The 16350-nt window shown below is 37.9% G+C and overlaps 1 protein-coding gene and 1 long non-coding RNA gene across 8 annotated transcripts in view; both read left to right on the plus strand.

Annotated features, from left to right (window-relative positions):
• The window catches only part of THADA (THADA armadillo repeat containing), a 361316-nt gene that overhangs the window by 217793 nt on the left and 127173 nt on the right, over positions 1 to 16350 (plus strand). The gene's annotated exons all lie outside the window — the stretch shown is intronic.
• Positions 1029 to 7563, plus strand: LOC134759649 (uncharacterized). Its single transcript, XR_010136187.1, has 2 exons — positions 1029 to 5787; positions 6598 to 7563. It is a non-coding gene; the product is annotated as an uncharacterized LOC134759649 (long non-coding RNA).

The following is a 16350-nucleotide window of genomic DNA, read 5'->3' on the forward strand; positions in this document are numbered from 1 at the left end:
ATAATCAGCATTATATTCTTTTGGCCTACAGATTTTTCAGTTTCCTAAAATTGTGACCTTGTATTTAAAAAAAGAAAACAGTTACAAAATTTTCCTCTGTGTAAAATTATTTCGAAGTGCATGCTAGCTTCACTTTAACGCTACTCTTCTGGAAAGAATTTTATGTGAGATGCTTTCATCTTAGATGTCATCCAGCAATTGAAAAGCTAAGAAGCTACAATGATAAAGTATAAATCAGACAGGGACCCCAAGTGTACTTATCATTTTAAAATTAAGAAGAGTAGAGAGAAAATACTGTGTTATATTGTACTTACTTCATTCCTACTTGTTATATACAGTTTGTAATCTTGCAGTGTTTGTTGCTCCATTGATAGTTTCATTGACAAACTGGATTATGTGGTGGCTAGAGGATGATATAATAGAAAGAAGTTTTGGATCCAGGCAGACCTGGACTTGATATTCTCTTTCCCCATTTTCTAGATACTTGCTAGGGCAAGTCACTTAAACTCTGAACTGAAGCCTACCCATCTGCAAAATAATAACACATAATTGGCAAGGATGCTGTAAGGAATAGAGATGTTACATGTACAAATTCCCAGTATAGTGGCTGGTATGATATAGTTTCTTAATAAATGGTAACTATCATTTGCGTAGTTTTTCTGTTTTTTTTTTTTTTTCTTTTTGGTCCACGACCATTTATTAGAAAATAAATCTTACCTCCCCAGAGTGAAAGCTGTCTTTGTCATATACTGAGTTTCAGTATATAGTTGCTCTTATTTTCCAGATTTTTGGTCTTTTCCTTTGAACAATTTGTTTATTCATACACCAGTTGCTCACAGTAGCTTTATAATATGTGTTTTACAATTTGGTGGAGACTAATTCCCCTTCAGTATTATTTTTTCAATATTTTATGAACTTTAAATCAATTTGTATAGTCGCCTACCTTTTATTGTCATTTTTAAAATTAGGATCACACTAAACTAATATGTTAACTTATTAACTGTATATAACATGTTTAATTATGTGTTATTTAATGGTTTATGCCATTCCATTTGTTTGTATCCTTAAGTGTCATCAACAGCATTACATTTTAAAGGTTCCTTCTTATAGAATGCATTTTTAAAATATTTCTTATTGATGTTATCAGTGGGTACTTTTATTGGTTATATCTTTTGATTGTGCTATTTTACTTTTGAAAATGATTGACTTCTGTATATTTGCTTTGTAATAATACTATTAGTCATCACTTTTATTGCACTAACTCTGGGTCAAACACTTAGATGCACTTACATATATTTGCTGATTGAATCTTCATAACGGTTCTAGAAAGTGAATACTGTTTTACAGTGAAGAAACCGAGGCTCATATAGCTAGAAAGTGGCAGATCCAGAGTTCAGAACCTGTATTCCTAACTTCGGTACCATACTGTATCTTGTCACCTAACTCTCATTTGCTGTATCATTTGTAAAGATCTTTTATGCACTAATATGTTTTCTGTTGATTCTCTTGGGCTTTCCCCAAGAATATTACATGTTTTTGATTGGACTAAATATTATAAAGATGTCAGTTTTCTCCAAACATAGGCTTAATGCATGTCCAATAAAAATTTTAACTTTTTAAACTTTCACTTGATAGTGTAATTCCAAAATTCCAAAATTGATGTGCAACAATAAATAGTAAGGATAGATGAAATGTTTTTTGATTGAGATTGTGTTGCATCTGTCCAGCAATTTGGGGAAAATTGACATTGTTAAAGTATAATTTCATAAAGGTAAAATCACTGTCAGGCAAATATAAAATGAACATGCATATAAGATTTTATTTAACTCATTAATTAATAAGGGAACTAGAAAGATGTTGTGATCAATACAAAGAACATCTGTTGGTAATATTAGAAATGAGTTTTCCTGGTATATTCCAATAGAAGGTTTAAATACTTATTAGACTTGGCCAGGCTCAGTGGCTCATGCCTGTAATCCTAGCACTTTGGGAGGCCGAGGCGGACAGATCACATGAGGCCAAGGAGTTCGAGACCAGCCTGGCCAACATGGAGAAACCCCGTCTCTACTAAAAATATAAAAATTAGCCGGGCCTGATGGTGTGCACCTGTAATCCCAGCTACTTGGGAGGCTGAGGCAGGAGAATCGCTTGAACCCGGGAGGTAGAGGTTGGAGTGAGCCGAAATCGTGCCACTGTACTCCAAGCCTGGGAGACAGAGTGAGACCCTGTCTCAAAAAAAAAAAAGAGAAAAGTTAACAACTGAGATTTATTACAAGCCGTTAATTTTTTTCCTTAAGAGAACCTAGTCATGTACTAACACAAATTATTTTAGACAGAAAATAGAAATTATTGGATGCCAATAATAACTTGCATCAAGAGAATAAGCAGTTCCAGTAGTCTTTTAAAGTTGACAGTTTTCATAGAGATAGTGAAAATGTTGGGCTTTTTGTTTTAATTCTTGAACATCATTTATGATTTAAACTGTGTGTTATATATTGTACTTTAAATAAACATGTAAACTTGTCATTATTTTGTACACTCCCATAACATTTAACCTTAAACACCCAATACATGTTTGTTGAACGAACGAATTAGAGTAATGCTGTTTTTGAGTAATTCAAAGAGTGTGATAGTGATAGTATTTTCTTTTCTTTTTTTCCTCTTTGTTTTCCTATTGGTAGCGTTAGAAGTAAGTTTTTTTGGGGGGTATTCCAATGGAGAGTTTAAATACTTACTAGACTTAGCTGGGCGTGGTGGCTCACGCCTGTAATCCCAGCACTTTGGGCAGATCACTTGAGGCCAGGAGTCCAAGAGCAGCCTGGCTAACATAGTGAAACCTCGTCTCTCTACTAAAGATAGAAAAAATTAGCGAAGCTGTGGTGGCACACACCTGTAACCCCAGCTACTGCGGAGATTGAAATCGCGCCACTGCACTGTAGCCTAAGCGACAGAGTGAGAATCTGTCTCAAAAAAAAAATAAATACTTATTAGACTAATGCTCTACATTTGTCACAGTGGAAGTCGAGCCACTTTGAAATGCAGTTTATATGGCCTGTTTCCTTTTTGGTGACATGAAACAGGCATGCTGCATAGCAGAACAAGAAAACTCATGTTGTAGAAACTCCCTCTGTTGGCTATGTTGAGTGGGTGGGGATTTGAGGACCTTCACACTCGGCAATGCAAAGTTCCCAGAGAGGTTAGAAACTCCTGACCCTAGAACTGCAAGTTTAATGCTTCACCTATCACTTCATCATTAAAAAAGAGTGAGATTTTTCTAGAATAAAGAAGAAATCTCATTAATTTGAATTTCACTATTTTAGGGCTTTGTTTTATTTGTGTACTTCTGACACATGGACTACAAAAATGTACCTTCCTCCATGATGTTTATTATTAATGCGTCTTCTGAATGTATCAGGTTCAGAACAGAAACAGTACTTGTGTGTTTTAGTTCACATTACTCATCATATTTAAGTAATAAAACTAGCAGCTCTTTAAAACTTATTTTTTGTTTGAATAGATTTCTCGTGTGTTCAGATTAGTCTTTTCCCAGTTAGTTTGTTGTATGCACATTCTTAGACATTTGCCACTGATGTTTAAAAATTGTTTAGCTGAACACATAGTCTTTGGAGACTACTAAGAAAGAAGTTTATATTGTGAGGAGGTGACAACAGGCCGCCCAAAGATGGGAGAATATGTTTGGATGAATGATGACAAAAACTCAACACCCAGGAACGAGTTATCCCAACCATCAGAAATCCAGCATGAGATGAATATCCTGGGGCCTGGGTTTTATAATCCATCACTGACTTGGGGAGTAGATATTTAAAAAAGAGTGAGATTTTTCTAGAATAAAGAAGAAATCACATTAATTTGAATTTCAGTATTTTAGGGTTTTGTTTTATTTGTGTACTTCTGACACATGGACTACAGAAATGTACCTTCCTCCATGATGTTTATTATTAATGCATCTTCTGAATGTATCAGGTTCAGAACAGAAACAGTACTTGTGTGGGGAAAGTTAGCACATAAACCTAGCTGCTAAAGTGGCAAGTGATTTTTTTTTTTAGTGCACCAGAAAAGGGAAATAGCAGACCCTCTAAGCAATTAAGTGGCCAAATTGCTTGTGGAGGTTTGGCAAACAGACCAAAGTAATTCAGTCCATGGACAGCAAAATAGTTTTAGTTGAAGAAACTATGAAGGTTTAATTTATTTTGTTTGCCAAGGAGTTGATGCATTCAGGGGTGAGTTAACAAAAGAATCAAAGAGTTTGAAAATCAAGTCAGTGATCTCTCCCCTTTGTGAAAAAGAAAAGAATGCATGTTTTGTTTTTTTTCTTTGTCTTTATTTTTATAAGAGCACTTTCTTACTGAATATTGTTTAACATAAAGAGACAGTTTACTTGTGAAAGTTCATTCCCCTCTCAACAAAAACTGAGCATTGCTCTTTCTTATATTATGAAAAATCAGTATCTACTATTAACATTCTAATCAGTGTAGAAATTCTACCATTTAACCACCATTGCAAAAGAATGTTATAATATATAATTAGACATATGTAAAAACTCATCAAGCTATACATTTCAGATTTGGAACTTCAAGTTGTATTGCTACTTTTAAAAAATTGCATTAGGAGTGGTGGTCAGAGTTTAAGAATTATATTTGATAATTTAAGGAATTACATACTTTATAGTACTATGAAGAGGATATTCTTTATCTAAAAAGGTTCCCCAAGGACTGAAGCTTATGGTTAATTAAAAATAGAATAAATATAAAAATCTACCTTCAAGTTACCATGTTAATTATTTGGCACAATTCAAACTCCAGAGGCTGAAAAAGAAAATGTTGTGGGCATGTTTTTCAGTGTTCACTTCAAAGCAGAAATGTAATATTCATTAATCTTGTTCTTTGATTGTGATGTTAGCTCTTTTGTTACTGTGGAGTTTACCTTGGCCTGAGTGCTGGCAATTAAATAGCACAGTGAAGATTACTGGAAAACATTAACTTGTTATTGTTAGTTGACATCTTGCTGAGGTTGATGGGAAGTAGAGTTTATAAATAGCCTTGCCCCTGTGCATTGATTTTGAAATCTACTGAGTTTCAGGGATAAATCTCATTATTCAGACCATTCATTACTTACATTTGAAGCTTTTTATTTCACAGAGAGTAGTTTCATCCTTTAGAAAAATGTAATATTGAACATAGCTGTGATACAACCTTGTTGAAACTTTTGTGTTCAGTATTAACTTCTTGAGTAAATTAGCTTCCTATCATTTGCTTAACTTTATTTTTTTGGATATTATATAAGTGACGATCTTCCACTGTTTTAGAAAGGGGCCTATATTCCATTCTGTTTTATATAATTTATACTTTAATCTAGAATGATCTTCGTGTTTCGAATGTTTTCAAATAAGCATCCTTGAACATTTGCAGTGTTCAACATGAAACTTCTGTTTGTTTGTGAGAAGGGTGTTGCTGTATGTCCTTTCCCGAAAGCAGCCCGCCACTTGAATTTTTATGGTGCACTATCAGATGCAAATCATTAACTCTGAGATCTCTCCAGCATGATGGTGGAAAGAACACAGGGTCAAAGCAGTAATCCATGAGGGATGAGAGGAAGTTGACTCTATTATGAGAAATCTAGGCAGTCAAAGTATAACAAAAGTTTCTAGAAATCTGGCCAAATCGCCAAATAATTGCTTTCCTCTTTCAGGCCAAGAGGCAAACCCTCAGTTTGCATTCTCATTCTCCTCATTAACTGATGGTGTGGGAAGGATTCAGTGCTATTCAGGTAGGCTTTAAGACGTGGAGTTTTTTTGAACTGAGTGATGGCTTTACTGATTAATCAGTAAGGTTTTAATTGAGTTTCAATTAAATGCTCAGTACTGTGCTAATTAAGCACTGAATGGATGTAAAGCAGTATAAATTCTTCACTGGGATCTTACAGCATGGTTGGGGAGACACAACCAACAAACCTGAAATAGAAACACTGGAGTACAAGAATCACATAGTGTTAATTTTAAGTCCAAATTAATTTTCAGTCCATACTCACAGCATGGCTGGAGGATGTAGAAATTTTGTGACTAAATTCTAAAGAGTTAAGTCATTTGGCTATGTGTCTTCAGATCTCTGGTTATTAGGACACTGACAAAAACAGGAAGATTTTATAGGCTGTCAGTGTTTCCCAACTTTACCTGACATGAGAGTTACTTGGGGCACTGATGAGGATACGGATTCCCAAATGCCTGTCCTAGAGATTTTGGTCATGAAGGCCTGAGGTAGGACCCCAGAATCTGCCTTTTTAATGAACAACCTAGCTGATTCTTGTGATCAGACAAACTTGAAAAATACTGGTTTAAGTGTGGAAGAGAGGGACGTAATGTATAAAACCTAGTTAATATAAGAGATAAGTTATTGTTTTTAGATCTAAAGGATAAGAAGGTGTATCCCCTAAGTGATAGATATTATATGTCACAAAGTAATCTGCTTTTGAGATTAAAGGACCATGAAGAGTACTAAGAAAACCCTGAAATTTCTAAGCTCAAATATTTAATGAACAAAAAGTGTTCTGGATTTCATTTTATCATTTGTTCCACTCTAGGAAGGGTGCTCCTGGTCATTCATGTGGAGAAGTAGGCAGGAAGACATGAGTAAGGAGGACACATCTGAAATAGCTCATGGTATTAGCTTGGCAGACACAACAGGAGACTCTTCCAAGTTAGAAAGGCAGCTGGCAAGACTGCTCAAAGGCAGAACTGAAGGAAGCAGGAGACTGAGCAATTTAGTAACACAATGTTTGGTGGTCAAGATCAAGGGGCATGAAGTAAGAGTTGTGGGAAACGAGGGCAGAGATAACAATAATAATTGTAATTGCACGTGATACATCTTATGAAGATCAAGTAGGTCAGCAGTACGTGTAAACTCTTGGGCCTCATGACATCCTCCTCCTAAAAGATAGGGGCAGGGTGGTGGTACTACTTCAGTTTTACAGCTTGAAAGCCAGTGTTAGGAGAGGTGTCATAGCTATAGACAGTGAACTAGAGAAAAAAGTCAGAGAATTTGAGCCAGTAAGGTTTTCTAACTTGTGATGTTAGGTTGGATAGATGTTGGGGGACTGGAGAAGAGAAAAAAAGAACTATGTTGAGTTGAGGTGGTGAGTCTAATTGTTAAATTTTAAGTGGGTTTCAGTATAGGTAAATTAAAAGGAAGTTATCAACAGATTTAAAAAGTGCTGTGGGCCGAGCACAGTGACTCATGCCTTTAACCCCAGCAGCACTTTGGGAGCCTGAGACAAGAGGATCACTTGAGGCCGGGAGTTCCAGACCAACCTGGGAAACATAGTGAGACCCTGTCTCTACAAAAAAAAAAAAAAAAAAAAAAATAGCCAGGCATGGTGGCTGGCACACACCTGCAGTTCCAGCTACTGGGGAGGCTGAGGTGGGAGAATCACTTGAGTCCAGGAGATCAAGGCTGCAGTGAGCTATGATCACACCACTGCACTCCAGCCCGGGCGACAGAGCAAGACCCTCTTTCAAAAAAAAAAAAAAAAGGTGGTATGGAGTGGAGATGATGAAGATAAGGGGCTAACGATGTTGAGAGGTCTTTTAGCTTTGAGCAAAGAGAAACTAGATTTGTATGGCAAGTAAAGTTGATGGTTCAGCACAAGTATATGACATAAAATGAACTTTTGTACCTCCTTAAGAGATGACTGATAGATGACAAACTGATAATTATTATCCACATCTTAACCATATCTTTTCGGGTAAGCCTACTTTTTAAAGTAGTCTGCAATGGAGAAAGGTTTTTTTGTTTGTTTGTTTGTTTGTTTGTTTGTTTGTTTTTGTAAGAGAGAGTTTTGCTCTTTTTGCCCAGGCTGGAGTGCAATGGCACGATCTTGGCTCACTGCAACCTCCGCCTCCCGGGTTCAAGTGATTCTCCTGTCTCAGCCTCCCAAGTAGCTGGGATTACAGGTGCTTGCCACTACGCCTGGCTAATTTTTTATATTTTTAGTAGAGACAGGGTTTCACCATATTGGCCACGACGGTCTCGATCTCTTGACCTCGTGATCCACCCGCCTCGGCCTCCCAAAGTGCTGGGATTACAGGCGTGAGCCACCGTGCCTGGCCAGAAAGTTTTTTAAAAATTAAACTTTGCCTAGGATTTTGGTCTATGGGCTTTTTTCTCTCCAACATAACAGTAGAGAGACTGGAAAAGCAGTGAACTTTAGAAAAGTGGTAAAGTAGGTCTTTACCATCCCATTGTTGCAGCGTCACTCAATAATTGTTCCTTTCCCCACAGTTACTACAATCTTGTAGCTTGCCTCTAATGATAGACTTTGGTATTTCAAATCAGCACCTGTTGCTAGATTTTTGTTTTTTGTTTTGATAAAGGATTAAAAGAAGTCAAAGTGGATTTCTCAGAACATTTAATTAATGCAGGCTCACAATACCAGTTGGTAATGTTAGGTAAATGTGTAGCTCACCCACAAGGCTTTTTAGTAGATGAAGAATCCTGTAGTCAGAAAACTCAAAACATGACCCGAAAATATTACTGAATACAGTATACAATATTGAATAATACTGACTTGAGTGTAGGGAATTTTTTAATTAAAATTTTTAAAATTGTGATAAAAGACACATAACATAAAATTTACTATCTTAACCATTTTTAAGTGCACAGTTTAGTAATGTTGTGTGGTCACATTGTGGTGCAGCCAGTCTCCAGAACATTTTCATCTTGCAGAACTGAAACTCTATACCCATTAAACAACAGCGCCCTATTTCTCCTTTCCCTCAGCCCCTAGCAACTACCATTCTATTTTCTTGTGTCTATGAGTTTGACTATTTTGGTACCTCGTATAAGGGAAATCATACAGTATTTATCTTTTTGTGACTAGCTTCACTTTGCATTATGTCTCAAGGTTCATCTGTGTTTTGGCATGTGTCAGAATTTTCTTTTTAATGCTGAATAATATTCCTTTGCATGATATACCATATTTTGTTTATTCATCTGTCACTGAACTTTTGGTTTACTTCCACCTTTGGCTATTGTGAATAATGCTGCTGTGAACATGGATGTACAAATATCTCTTTGAGACCCTACTTTCAATTCTTTGGGATATATCCCTAGATGTAGTATTGCAAGGTTACTTGGTAATCAATTTTTAATGTTTTGAGGAGCTACCATACTGTTTTCCATAAAAATGTAGGGAATCTTGATTTTTTGTTTTACTTAGATGGTAACTTCATTGGGAACCTTGCTGATTTGCTTGTTGGCCTCAGTTTCCTCCAATATTAAGAAATATTGTACATAAACTTTTGCTTTCCTATTTATATTCCTCCACTGTGTTTTGGCCACCTCCTCCTCTCTTCCCCACCTTCATATCTCAATCCTTTTGAAGCAGTTAAATCTACTTTTTTCACTGAATTGTTTTTAAGATCTGAGAAATTGGAGATTGGAGATCCAGGTGATCATAGATCACTCTGACCTCTTTATCTGTGACCTCTTCCTGTGAAAACTCCACATTCTTCAGACAGTGAGCTTTTTCTTCTTCACTCCACCTTACTTAGGTCTTTAATTGACTGAATCCCTATGCATCTGTGTACAGTTTATTAGACAGTAATTTTTATTGGTCGGTATTTTACTTTTTAAGTGAAATTAATTTCATTTCATTGCATAAAACCCATTTAACTTGCTAAATATGTATGTGCCAAGTTAAGAAATAAAAGAGAAACTATTAGCAATTCAGATGTTGCCTTTTTCTCAATAAGCACCTGCCCTGCAGTGAACAGTGAAATGGTGTCCCACTGTTTAGTGGTGACACAAAGATACTGTCTCTTTAGTATCTCTGTGCTCAACATAATTCAAGGGTCATTTTTTACTGTACACAATATTCACCTTAGTCACTTGCTTTAGACCCTACTCCCACATATTATACTTATATGTTATTGCCTCAAATAAATCATAAACTTCTAGGAAGTTGAGATTATCTCCCTTGCACCCCTCATTAGATTGGGAGACAGTGTCTTCCATTTGAGCAATTGTAAACTCTTAATTTTACCCCCTGGCCTATCCACAGTCCTGGCCTTTCCATCTTCAGCAAATGAGACTACCATTCACCCAGTTTCTCAAGAGGAACCTGGGGATCAAAGAACCCACCTTTTTTTTAACTTGCTTTTTAATCTACTGGTATCATCTGCTTCTGTACCCTTATTCTCTACACTGCTATCCTTGTGCAAGCAGCCTCATCTTTTGCTTGGACAACTGCATTTGCCTCATATCTGGCCTGTCTGCATTTTGTGTGTGTGTGTGTGTGTGTGTGTCAGAGTCTCGCTCTGTCACCTGTCACCTGGGCTGGAGTGCAGTGGCGTGACCTTAGCTCACTGCAGCCTCCACCTCCAAGGTTTGAGCAATTCTCCTGCCTCAGCCTCCCGAGTAGCTGGGACTACAGGCGCCTGCCACCACGCTTAGCTAATTTTTGTATTTTTAGTGGAGACGGGGTTTCACTGTATTGGCCACGCTGGTCTCAAACTCATGGCCTCAAGTTATCTGCCTGCGTCAGCCTCCCAAAGTGCAGGGATTATAGGTATAAGCCACCGAGTCTGCGTATATTCTTGCTCCCTTCAATCTATACTCTATATAGGGAGAAGGATCTTTTAAAAACACAGATGAGGCCAGGCACAGTGGCTTACACCTGTAATCCCAACACTTTGGGAGGCCGAGGCGGGTGGATCACCTGAGGTCAGGAGTTCGAAACCAGACTGGCCAACATGGTGAAACCCCGTCTCTACTAAAAATACAAAATTAGCCAGGCATAGTGGTGCGTGCCTATAATCCCAGCTACTCGGGAGGCGGAGGTTGCGGTGAGCAGAGATCATGCCACTGCACTCCAGCCTGGGCAACAAGAGCGAAACTCCGTCTCAAAAAAAAAAAAAAAAAAAAAAAAAAAAAACAGATGGGTTTCACTTAATTCCCTACTTAAAACCCATTAGTCATTTACCATCACAATTACAATAATCTAAATCTCGTACAGTTGCTTATAAACACCAAAATGACCTGACCCAGCCTACCTCTCCAACCTCATCTCATGCTGCTTTCCTCCTTTCATTCATCTCTAACTCCATGGACCTTCCTCTAATAACCAGGCCTTGCCCTGCCCTAGGGCCTTGATATGTGCTGTTCATTCTACTTGGAAGGCACATAAGCAGATGTCAACAAACATTTGCTGAGTGAATAAACAAGTCAGGCGCGTCATAAGGACGTAGACTATACTAACTGTCATCTCCCAAAAGTAAATACAGTACATGGTGTCAGTTTATATAATAGAGTGCTTAGTGCAGTGATTCTCCATTGTGAGCCATTTTTCTCCACGGGGGCATTGGCAATATCTGAAGATACCATTGGTTGTCACTACTGGTGGTGTGCTGTCAGCATAAGATGGATAGAAGCTAAGGGCTAGGAAACATCCTGTAGCATGCAGGACAATCCCCACAACAAAGAACTATCTGACAACAAAAAACTAACATTTGGGGAACGTTAGTAGTGCTGGGGTTGAAAAATCGTTTTAGAGTAATACATTTGAGTTAGGAGAAGTCAATTTTAACAGCAGTGCTGGCCCTTCAAGTCTGTCATATTACATAAACAGCTTTTAAAATTTTTTTATTTTCTATTTTATTTTCTTTTATTTTTGAGACAAGGTCTGGTCCTGTCGCACAGGCTGGAGTGCAGCAGCAGATCTCGGCTGACTGCATCCTTTGCCTCCCCAGCTCAAGCCATCCTTCCTTCTCAGCCTCCCTGGTAGCTGGAACTACAGGTGCACACCATCACACCCGTATAATTTTTTGTAATTTTGGTAGATAACAGGGTTTCACCATGTTGCCCAGGCTGGTCTCCAACTTGTGAGCTCAAGCAATCTGCTTGCCTTGGCCTCCCAAAGTCCTGGGATTACAGATGTGAGCCACCACGCCTGGCCTAATTTTTTTATTTTTATAGAGAGAAGATCTTGCTCTATGAGGCTTGAGTGCAGTGGTGCCATCATGGCTCACTGCAGCTTTGAACTCCTGGGTAAAAGTGATCCTCCCACCTCAGCCTCCCGAGTGGCTGGCTTATTTAAATACTAGAACGAATCCTCATGTTTGGAGACTACTTTCTCATCCTCAGGAACTGTGTGTTATTTCCATAAGGGTAAATGCCAGTGCTCCACAGACTCATGAACTACTCCTGTTGGTGGGTATCTTGCTCACTTCCTCGTAATGCTAAGCTGAACTCAGTCTTTCCATTTGTTTTTCCAATAATAAAAATGACCACTGATAACCAAAGTTGAAGACATCCCTCTGGATCAGATGAGAAATCTCCCTCTTTCTCTTCTGCCACTTCAAAGGCTTTTGAATAAACAAAGTTTTCATGATAGCCAGGAAACTGCCTATTATGGAGATATGATTCGTTCTACATAGAGTTCACCATTAATTTCAAGAAGATTGGGATTAACTACAGTCATGCATCACATAACAGCATTTCAGTCAACCACAGACTGCATATGTGACAGTGGTCCCATAAGATTATAATGGAGCTAAAAAATTTTTATTGCCTAATGATGTAGCACAATACATTACTCATGTGTTTGTGGTGATGCTGGTGTAAACAAACCTGTTCCGCTGCCAGTCAAATAAAAGTATAGCACATATAATTATATACAACACATAATACTCGATAATGACAGCGAATGACTATGTTACTGGTTTATGTATTTACTATGCTTTTTATTGTTACTTTAGAGTGTATTCCTGCTTTAGGCATTGTTATCATAGGAGGTGACTACCTAAAAAATTGTTAACTGTAAAACAGTCTCAGGCATTGTGATTATATACGGTGACTGCTCCATGCGTGTTATTGCCTCTGAAGACTTTCCAGTGGACCAAGATGTGGAAGTGGAATATGGTGATTTTGATGATCCTGACCCTGTGTAGTCCTGGGCTAATGTGTGTGTTTGTGTCTTAGTTTTTAGCAAAAAAGTTAAAAAAGTAAAAACATAAAATTTAAAATAGAAAAAATAGGAAAAAGCTTATAAAATAAGGATATAAAGAAATTATTTTGGATAGCTGCACAAGTGTTTGCATTTTAAGCTGTGTTATTACAAAACAAACAGTTTTTAAAAATTTAAAGTTGATAAGGTAAAAATGTTAGGGCAAGCTAAGGTTAATGTATTATCGAAGAAAATTTTTAAAATACATTTAGTGTAGCCTAAGTATACAGTATTTGTAAAGTCTGCAGTGGTGTACAATGATGTCCTAGGCCTTCACATTCACTCACCACTCACTCACTGACTCACCCAGAGCAACTTCTAGTCCTGCAAGCTCCACTCATGATGAGTGCTCTATACAGGTGCACCATTTAAAATCTTTTATATTAATAGTATATTTTTACCATACCTTTTCTATGTTTAGATACACAAATACTTACCATTGTGTTACAGTTGTCTACAGTATTCAGTACAGTAACATGATGAAATCGCCTAACAACACATTTCTCAGAATGTATGCCCGTCATTAAATAATATGTGACTGTGTATTGCCTTTTCTTGTAAATCAAAAATTATGGAATTTTAAACACATGCACACATAATTCATACCCTTTGAAGTAGGACTGCAAATGTAAGATCATAATGCTTCATTATATAAACATCCAGATATCTATTTTGTGAGACTAATACACACGGGAAAGACACTTTGCTTCCTTTGAATAAGGTAAAAGCAAACTGGCCAGATTCACCCAGGAAATGACCTACGTTGGGAGCTAAAGTATTTGTTCATGTGTTACCTGATTTGGGTCATTTGGGAAATACTAAAGAAAATAAGAATGTGCTTTCTTAGCCTATTTTAAAGAGTTTTCCTCTCTCAGAGCAGTCCAAAAGGGCTAGAAATTATACCTCTGGATATGTGAATTTATGGAGCAGTCTCAGTTGGAAAGAATATCAAGAATAAACCTCTTGAGGGTCATAACTAATAGAGTTAATACCTTCAAGGGTCACCAGATTATTTTTTTCTAAGACACTGAGTGGTACAACTTATTCTTAGATGTACATCACAAATGCAGAAAATTTAACTTATGATAAAAAGGGCAACCTTGATAACAAATACTGTATTTCTTAAAGCACCTGAGGGATAATCATAATTTATCCTTGCCATACATTTGTCATTGTGATGAGCTGTAGTAAGATGATTCGTCAGAAAGCACAGTTTCTGGGACAATCACCACAGACCACTAAGAAAAATACTGCTGAGGAACAGTACTGCCAAAGGCAGAAGTCCAGTGGTCAAGTCAAAACGGCTGCCAAAAAAGAACGTAAGCAGGCAGCACAGAGGAGTCATAAGCAGGCAGCACAGAGGAGAATGCAGAGCTAGGAGAACAGGAGGGCCAGGTGGCTGGAGAGGAGTGAAGTGAGTCTCCTTTTCACACCAGCACTGAGAGATGCCGTCAGTTGCACCACAGAATTGAAACCACATGTAGGCTATGCCATTCATTAATAAGAGTGACTAATTTTTTAAAGAGAAATTACAAAGCGCTTTGTACATCAGTTATCTTTTAGACCTCATGGCAACCTCGTGGGATATGAGAGGATTGTATTATTAGCTTTATTTTATAGATGAGGAACTTAGGTCTCAAAGAGATTAAATAATTTTCTAAGGCTACCAGCTATGTCTTGACTACAAAGCCTGTGATATGATAGTAGGCCAGGGTTTCTCACCCTCAGCACAACTGACATTTGGGGCTGGATTCTTGGTTGTAAGAAGTTGTCCTGTGCCTTGTAGGATGTTTAGCAGCATCTCTGGCCTCTGTCTACTGGTAGCACCCCCTTTCAGTTGTGGTAGATGCTGGTAGCACCCCCTTTCAGTTGTGACAGCTAAAAATGTTGTAGATATTGTCAGATGTCTCCTGGGGATGAACTCATTCCACGTTTAGAACTCCTAGCCTGAGGATTAAAGTAATCAGTCTAGTATTAGTATGAGTCTAGTGGGCACCAAGAGAAATATCCTGTTGTCCCACTGTCCTCAGTCCCAATAATTGGCTAAAAGGACTTCTTTATGTGGAAAATCCATAACAACTTCTCTTTGAACTTTCCCAAACAATCCTCATAGCCTTCCAGCAATATAGTGAAAGGGAAAGGCCAAAATGGTTTATGGACAGATGGGTGGGTGACTGGTTGCTTAGAGACAGTCATTGTTTCATTCAGCTATTGACTCAACAAATAAACTTAACAGTTCCTGGGAATGGTTTCATAGTGGCATCAGTGTTTGAGCTGAAGTAGGTTTAAAAGGAAGATTATTAGTTTCCTCAAGATGAGCTTGGGGAAAGATGAACATGTAAATAACCTGACATGTCAGTAGGCTAGGACTTAAAAGGCTGGTGGCCCATGACACAAACATATTCCTGTCTTGAGGACTTGTAGTCATTGGTCATCTTACTTTGTATGCCAAACCATTTGCAAGCAGTCTTGCTGTTTACTTTCACTGTTGAGTTAACTATTGCCTTACAAGTACCGTTTATCTCAGCCCACATGGTAATTGCCTTAAATTTAAAATCAAATCAACAAACGTTTGCACTCTAGCAAGGCTCTATAGGAGATAAAACGACATGGTTTACATAAAAAGATACATAGTAATTAAGATAACATATCCTAGGTGCCAAATGAGTGGTTCAGATAAGTGTTATGGCATGAGAGGATGGAACGATTTGTCATGACCTGGAATTGTCAGAGAGAACTTTGCAAAGGGAATTGGTGAGCTGAGCTTGAATGGATGAGTAGAAATAATATGAAATCTTTGTAATAGACTGAGAACTGCACTTTGATTAATTTGCCCAGCACACCGTGTTAGAAGGTACCTTTTAGGTTGATTATTTTAATACCACCTACATCTCATTATCTTGGAATATATCTAATAATAGAAAAAAAAAAAAAAAGAAAAGCCCGTTAGAGCTGGGGGCAGTAGCACATGCCTATAGTCCCAACTACTTGGGAAGCTGAGGAAGGAGGATCCCTTGAGCCTAGGAGTTTGAGTCCAGCCTGGGCAACATAGGGAGATGCCATCTCTTAAAAAGAAAAAAAAATCCAGTTAGCAGCTTATCCATGATGATTGTCCAGAGTATATTGTCAGATCAGCCAAGAAAACGCCTAAGAGTAAAAGGGGTTTTTTGTTTGGTTTTGTTTGTTTGTTTGTTTTTAGTCTTGCTCTGTCACCTAGGCTGGAGTGCAGTGGCACAATCTTGGCTCACTGCAACCTCCGCCTCCCAGGTTCAAGCAATTCTTCTGCCTCAGCCTCTCAAGAAGCTGGGATTACAGGTGCCCGTCAGCACGCTT

This window comes from Pongo abelii, chromosome 12 (assembly GCF_028885655.2).
Source record: "Pongo abelii isolate AG06213 chromosome 12, NHGRI_mPonAbe1-v2.0_pri, whole genome shotgun sequence".
Taxonomy (NCBI): Eukaryota; Metazoa; Chordata; class Mammalia; order Primates; family Hominidae; genus Pongo; species Pongo abelii.